The 7,948-nt window shown below is 34.8% G+C and overlaps 1 long non-coding RNA gene across 1 annotated transcript; it reads right to left on the bottom strand.

The window, feature by feature from the left end:
* Positions 1 to 1,463: 1,463 nt before the first annotated feature.
* Positions 1,464 to 5,708, bottom strand: LOC128552391 (uncharacterized). Its single transcript, XR_008369064.1, has 3 exons — positions 5,550 to 5,708; positions 2,678 to 2,811; positions 1,464 to 2,026 (listed from the first exon to the last, which is right to left on the bottom strand). It is a non-coding gene; the product is annotated as an uncharacterized LOC128552391 (long non-coding RNA).
* Positions 5,709 to 7,948: the final 2,240 nt, after the last annotated feature.

Genomic DNA, 7,948 nt, shown 5'->3' on the forward strand with positions numbered 1-7,948 from the left:
CTTTGTGCTGCGCATGACAAGTCTCCTGATGATAAGGAAGTTAGTGCTTAATAATAGTGTAATTCCTTCATGAATTGAAGAGTTCATGCAATGTTAACCTGTAAAAGGACTAGCTCCTAGACAATGATACATTTTTTTTTACATTTTGTATGACTGAATGTAGCAACTAGCGAACTGAGCTAGTCTATATCCTATATCATATCATAATCTAGTACAATCCGAAAATTTACAAGCCTAATTCTAGGTTTATTATCTATCAAGGTCAAGAACTGACCACAGTCTAGCAAATTGAGATCAGTGGTTCACTGCCACTTGTTTATGCAACTCATTGAGACCATGTGGGCCCAGGTGTTCGAATGTTCGAAACAATAACCGGCTGTTAAACAAACATCCGGTTAAATTTTAATTCAAAATACTGTTGTTGTTTTTTTTTTTATGCGGGAAACTCGAGTATGACATTTTGATTGTATAAGAATTGTCAGTTTTCATAATCTTTAACTCATACATTTATTTTTCTAAGTCATCAATGTCAATCAACAGTTAGTTTAATCGTATGTTTATGTTTCGAACAAATGGACCATAATAGCTGGGGTTTACAAGTGCAGGAGTCTGTTGAGTTGAAATTTGTATCAGAAATGAATTTCATTTCTCTGGACTATGATATAAAAGATACACAATTAGGGGTAGGGGGCGGGGGGCGGTGCGTGTGCGTGTGCGTGTGCGTGTTTCTCGAAATTGTAGTGGGAAAAGATAGCTTTTACGATATTTGCGTTAAAACTTTGAACGTTAAAAGATCGAATGCACATGTAATAAAGTGGTATCATCTGTTGATGCATTAAGGTTCAGGGGCAGAATAAATGCAAATTTAAGTGTTGTATTTGAAGGGCAGTGATACACAAGTACAGGCATATCTTCCTCCGAGAAAATTGTCTCCGGATCTGGTTTATACCCAAACAGCCTTGAAAATATAAGACAGTCAAGTCTACTAATATTATTTTACATTAAAACCAGACTGCTAGTATTTAAATATATTACAGACAACCATATACGATGGTTAACGTGTTTACAATTACGATTGCAAGCTCGCTTAAAGATATTTTTGATGGGTAAATGAGTTCAGTTGATTTTGCTATAGAGCTTTAGAATACATGTTCGAGTACTAACAGCAGTATTGTTTTGTTAAACATTATATTCATCGCGCGTCACGCGGATGCAACCAGATACAAACCAGCAAACAATGCAACCAGATATAAACCAGCAACTTGTTGAGTTTTGCCATTGACAATATAATGATGCTCGGGTACAATTTAAAAAATAAAAAACAGCATGTTTCCTTAATATACATCTATCCAAATTAAGAGCCACTTCAAGTCTGATTACAATATCACTGTTCCAATTTTAAGGAAAACTATTCATATTACAAAAAGCACGTCAAAACGCGGAGTCTTCTCACACGAAAAAGTAAAATGTAAACTAACAAAAATCCTGTAGCTGTCAAATTTGCCCTTTTTAAGCAGCCTAGTATGTGGCAAATATGAGAATGAATAGCTTTTGTACATATATGTGTCATATACTTTTCAGTGATCATTCATTTATGGCTGCCCTAGGTAAAATGAGCCAAACAGCTCTGAAAAATCCAATATGTGAGCTTACTAAAAAGCTTATGAGTCTTTCTGGAATGAATATTTCACTCAAATCTTACAGTTTACAGGTATTCAGTGCACTCTGTAAATGAAACATGCACACCATGACCATTTACACTGCACAAAATCTTACACTGTGTATCACAGCTGAGCATTCTGGCAAAACAGCCCCTATCTCTATAAAGAATGATTTTAATGTACATCACTGCCTGCTGAATGTTCCAAACTGACTTAATTTCAGCAAAAACCTTAATAAATATCAACCTGAAAAACTACAACTGGTGCTCCTAATTTTTCCTGTGACTAATATCAATGGAAGTGACCCTTCGTGCGACTGAACCAGGATCTTCTGTGTGACTGGAAGGCCTTCGGACGAACAACATCTAAAGTATGAGTCGAGCTAGTCATAATTTCTTAGAATGAATACTTAATCAGTTTACATGATTGTATGTATGTGCAAACTATATTTCAAAACAATCTGACTGCAAAGAAAGTGTGAAATGCTAAAAAGTGCCCCTCAAAGCAACTTTTCTATGAATATTTATATCACAGTCTCCTTTCCCCATACTGAAACTGTCATAATGTAATATAAAACCTCAAATTCAAGTCTTATGTAAGTAAAATTTGTCATAACAAACAGTCTGAATAACAAAACTATCAATCACAAAGCAGTCTGTCCAGTTTCCTTGCTTTACTGACTGCTAGATCTGAAGCAATGTTTACTATTTTCAGGTGAAATTAGCTACAATCTGAACTGAGTATTCACACTGGGAATACAGCTTACTGCATCAACTATTATGAACAAATTCCTGTCCAATTCCATGGTAACTGATTATAAATGTTATCTCACTACCACACATGATTTAGAAAGTAGTCATTATGGCAAAACTGGCTGAAATAATGTTATTCCACTACAATTCTATTTTCTGGCTTTTTTTCGCTTGCCGATGCAATTTAACGAAGTCTATTAAATTTTACAAAATCACAGAAAGTACCTGATCTTGATTAAAAGCATCTAAAATGGAATTATTTACCCATTCACAACACCGAACAACTGTCTTCGGTCAAATCTGAGAAGCTGTAGACATATATGTACAAAGGCGGTCAATCCCCGTCTATGCGACAAACTTCACATTGTCCGAGCGCTCTCATTTCAGGTTTTTAGGTACTAAAAGTGTAAGAAATCCAACAGAATAAGTAAATATACAATTCAGGACCTCAGATATGATGATTTATGCTCAATTAAGCATTAAGGAAACCAATATGCAAGTCTAGTGTGTGAAAATCTGCCTGTTTTCCTTCAAAATCAATTGAAATATGCCAATTTCAGGCCTAATCTGTCCAATTTTCAAGCCCTTGAACTCATTTTTCTTGCACAGATTATGATTACACATATTTCACTATTCACACTGTGTGTACTGTGTAAATTCAAGTAACCAAAAGAGAAATTTTATGTAAACAAGAATAGAAAAAAATACATATCTGACTTTAGGTCAGATTTCCTCAGTCGCAGCTCAAATTTCTAAAAAATCAAAAAATATCACATCGCGGCATTTGTAATACCCCATTTTGTTTTCCGCATACCAGTTTCAAACAAAGAACTTTTAAAAATGCATTTCATGCATGAAAACCTGCAAAATTAGAAAAAATCCAGAAATATGTAAACTGAAAGTAGGATTTTTCACAAGTTTCAAGTGCATGTATACTTTTTACCCAAACTGAAGCAATTTCAGCAAATGTAATGATTAATCTAAATATTTACCAGAGTTCTATGCCTACCAGCCATTCACTGTCAAAATTTCAGCCATGTAGATTGAAAAATAACAAAAATATTGACAATTTACTTTCTGACATTTTCCACTATATCAGGCCTAAGACCACAGTTATTTTTACTATACGTTCTATATCACTGGTGGCTGACGATGTCAAACCGCGAGCCGTTTCGTTACGAAGACAATGGTTTCGTTGTGAGTATTTGTTTACATACACGCCTCACACACCCCTGTGTTACTGGAATTCATAACTGTGCATATAAAGGTAAGGGTATTTGTGTGAAACGTAAGCTGTAAATCTTTACCAATTGTTAGCAAAGCAAACATATGACTAATTTGCAGCTGTTTGATCGTGTGTTGAATAAAATCAGACAGTTTCTTTTTGAATGTGTGGTTTTATACAGCAAATTCATGATAAACACAAGCATCCGTTAATAAATGTAATTATTGTGCTTAAACTTTCAGCTTTTGAAAACGAGTTCAGCATATTTTTCGACTGTACATGTTTTTCATTTGATTTTATGCCTCTATTCCTACAAAAATTGCCTTTAATACTCGTCGTGTTTATAAGAAACGAGTATGAGTTTTCTCTCGAAGTCACTGCATTAGGTATGGGTTTTCAACTGAAGGTGTATGTGTTTCCTATTGAAGACATCCACAGAATATGTCTAGGTTTTCTTCTGAAGCCATTAGATAATTATACATGTGTGCTGACCTTTAATATAATTTGTTTAATTTGTTGTGTTTAACATTAGGGAAAGATGATTCATTCTCCTCTGTTTAAGTTTCACTTAAAAGCATTCTTCTTGGTAACTTTTTGCATTGATTTAAATACAAATATGTAGTTACTTCATCCATTTCATGTATTTAAATCTTGTTGATATGCCACTCTATTTTTTATCCGAACTCATGTTTGTCCAAATCGTTCTATTTTGCTAATTCATGATCTTATACAGGTCTTTGTGTGTAATAAGCGATACTTGTGTGCATGTAAATGTAAATGAGCGGTAACAGACGGCAATAACGTTTTAAGTTGCTGAACTACCATTTGTACAGTTTGTGTGTCCGCCATTACGTCATCAGGGATGTCATTTGCATTTTCCATTAGTTCATACTCCTCAATGTCGGGCTCTGAATCCGAATATAACACTGTGGTCTCCAACAGTTCCGATAAATCAGCAACTGAATCGGTTGCCTCAGTTGAAGATAAGTTTTCGACATGTTCTTGGTCGATTTCTAACTGTGAATATAATTGACGATGAACTGATTTCGATGGTGTGTTGATTTTGTGTAGTTTTCGAACTGGGCTGTCGCTGACTGAAGATTTGGTAGGTACTATCATTTTCCCAGATTGGGGATCAAAACTGATTTCTTTGCCGGTAACATTAGACCCCAATACATTGTATGTCCTTTGGCGATTACTCCTCCCGTCAATCGACTTCCACAATCATGTAGGACACCTTTTCTGCCGGGTGATCCTCAACACAGTGACACACTGTGTCTTTTATGTTCTCAAATGTAGAGTCACAATAGCTGTACATAAGATTCTGAAAAAAAAGAAAATCGACTTTGTAACGAAACACATACTATTTTGTTGTACTTCGTATGAAAACCTAGACACACTCTGTGCGAAACACAGACACAAAAAATGATGTATATTGCCGATTTTAATAATGTTTTCGTAATAACAGAGACATCTTATTGTAGCAGGAACAAATATTCACTGATATCTCGACAAGTGACTCTTTCTTTGATTATTTTATCTTACTTTTATACCGTTTTGCAAATAAACAAGGATTTTTATGTAACACATAGTAATTGAACACTAATAAACACAAAAATATTTAAGAAAAAACAAAATGTCGCATATACGCATACACAAACATAACATACACATTAACTCACCATTTCTCTGTAACTATCCATAGGTCCACACCGAAAAAAAAAAGCAAAATATATTAAAATTTGTAAACCGCATATGCATGCCACGCTAGATGTAAACAAATACTCACAACGAAACCATTACCTGTCTTCGTAACGAAGCGGCTCGCGGTTTGACATCGTCAGCCCCCAGTGTATATAGGCACTGGACACTATAGCAATTTTGCATGCATTCCAACCCCTATAAAAATACCTGAACTCAACAGAACTATCCAAGAGAAAAAATTCCAGCCACAGTAAACATTGGGTTGACCGGCTCTTTTTTCCACCATTTTGAACCAAATCACATGCGTATGAAGAATACTCTCTAGATGGCGGCAAACAGGCAAAACAGGCCCTATCAAAAAATCATGTTATGCATATTCTGACATTTTCATTCTGTCAAATTGTACATGTACCTACTATTTCATATCTCCTCTATTAAATCATGCCATTTATTGCAGGTCTTTCACTCAAAAATTCACCAATATTCACCATCAAACAGAGGAACTATTTTCCGCGTAACCACTTCCGTATTCTGGTCAACCAAGGGCAAATAACTGTAGTCTTGTGCCTATTTATAGAGGTTAGACGGAATGTGTGACGTCACGCTCTATGTATAGAATGATAAATATTTTAAAACCAGAACTTATTAACAGGTTTGTCAATAGATGTTAGGGCCCGCGAGAATGGCGATCTCCGAAAATTTTATTGTATTTGTGCAGTGTAACTGGAATCTCCTGTTTATATATGCTTGCTCATCTATCTTTACATGTGCAATACTACTGGTCATAATATTGTTTAAAAATTAATATTATCAACTGTGTACATTTAACGTACTATATTGCTTTGTTTTTAAATTTTTATCTTATTTCCTTCCTGTAATACAGTTTTAGCTTTAAATTTTATTACCTCCCTTTAATTTTTGATGCTATTTCTATAGTTGGCTATAATACCACTTTTGTCATAAAGAACGAGAGGGTAATTTGAGCAACTCTTTTTTTTACAGTATCCATAATTGATTTTTAAGCTATTATTGCTTGTTAAGTAATCATCTTGATATTATTTCTTAACTGATATATCGAGCATAAATATGTTTAAGAACAGTTATTAACTCCCTTTTTTAAATGGTACAATATCTGTTTCTAGTTTTGTGTGCACGGGGTATTCTTGAGTGTATTATACATTTTTCTTGAAGTTTGCCGCAACGTCTGTTTACGACGTTTCCCGTAATTTTTGTTATGACGTTACGTTATTGTATTATTTCAAAATGTAAACTGCCTGAAGATATGTGTACAATTGAAAGCGCTTGCAGTGAAGAATTAAAATAATTGAAAAACACAGAAGTCTGCTGCTGTTAATTCCTTGCAAATTGACCTTTTATATATTTCTTGCATACCAGACGGGGATTTCCGGTATTTCTACCGGTGCTGGAAAAACCCATCTTACACCCCTGGGTGTAAGATGACTCTCGTGCTTTAAATGACGTATTACGAACTACATATATGTAGAAGATTTATGTAGTTATTTATATTTTGTTTCGAAAAACTGAATATAAATCCAATACCTTGATAGTTCCTCTTAGTTCCTGATAGTATATTTCTCGATTCAAAACAGGCTATTTTATAAAATATTCATAACGTTACGCTGGAACTGATAAAACAAAACCAGAACTAAACATTGCTATTTGTCTTTGAAACGTCATGACGTCTTTCCTGTTTACGGACGTTGATTTTCCGCGCTTTGTTTAAATACGCTTCTATAAGAAATAGTTCTAAAATGAAAGCCGTTCGACTGATTTTATTTTTATTATTATATCTTGATATCGGTATGCAAGAAAAAGATTCTGTCACTTGTTATAGGTGCAGATGGGAATATCCGGCTCTCGGGTAACTGTTTAGGCGGTAACTCGGTAGGAACCTCGTTACCGCCTAAACAGTTACCCTCGAGGCCGGAGATTCCCATCTGCACCTATAACCAGTGAAAGAATCTTATCTTCGTCGTTTGCACTTTAATAGGCTGTTCTTTCATAAATAGTACCTGTTTATGCTACATGTATTAAGCTAGCAACGATGTGCCCTAGCTCAGAAGAGCTTGCCAATGCGTGTCTTTATCAACGATTTCAATTACTAATATGCTTAAAAGAAAATACCCACTCGGAATCGGTAATGGATAACTTAAGAAATTAATTGGCTTTTCTTACAACTCGCACATGTGCAAAAAAAAACTTTTATTTCAAATAACAAAAGATTCTTTTTTTGTTAAACATGTATACGTGTTTACTGTTGGAACAACCATCGAATCATAGTCTGCTTGCAGTAGGCTAATCTCAAGCATTGAATCTGTTTGGTCACAGTTAGGAGCCTAAATCATTTAACAGAGGATTTTATACGCAGTTCATAGTTGAAATGTATAATGTTTCAGGATTTTTATCTAAAAATATATGCGTCTTTGTCTTTGTGTGTATGACGGTGTCAAGGGCTTTTCAGGACTATGCGCCATTAGAAGGCATGTCTCAGGACTGTAGGCTTTGCGTAAACGCGAGCACGAACACATTAAGTTCGGGTTGTTCAAAAATTAGGAGTTACCTTATAAATACAGAAACTCACTCTC

The sequence above is a fragment of the Mercenaria mercenaria genome, unplaced genomic scaffold, assembly GCF_021730395.1.
Source record: "Mercenaria mercenaria strain notata unplaced genomic scaffold, MADL_Memer_1 contig_2756, whole genome shotgun sequence".
Classification (NCBI taxonomy): Eukaryota; Metazoa; Mollusca; class Bivalvia; order Venerida; family Veneridae; genus Mercenaria; species Mercenaria mercenaria.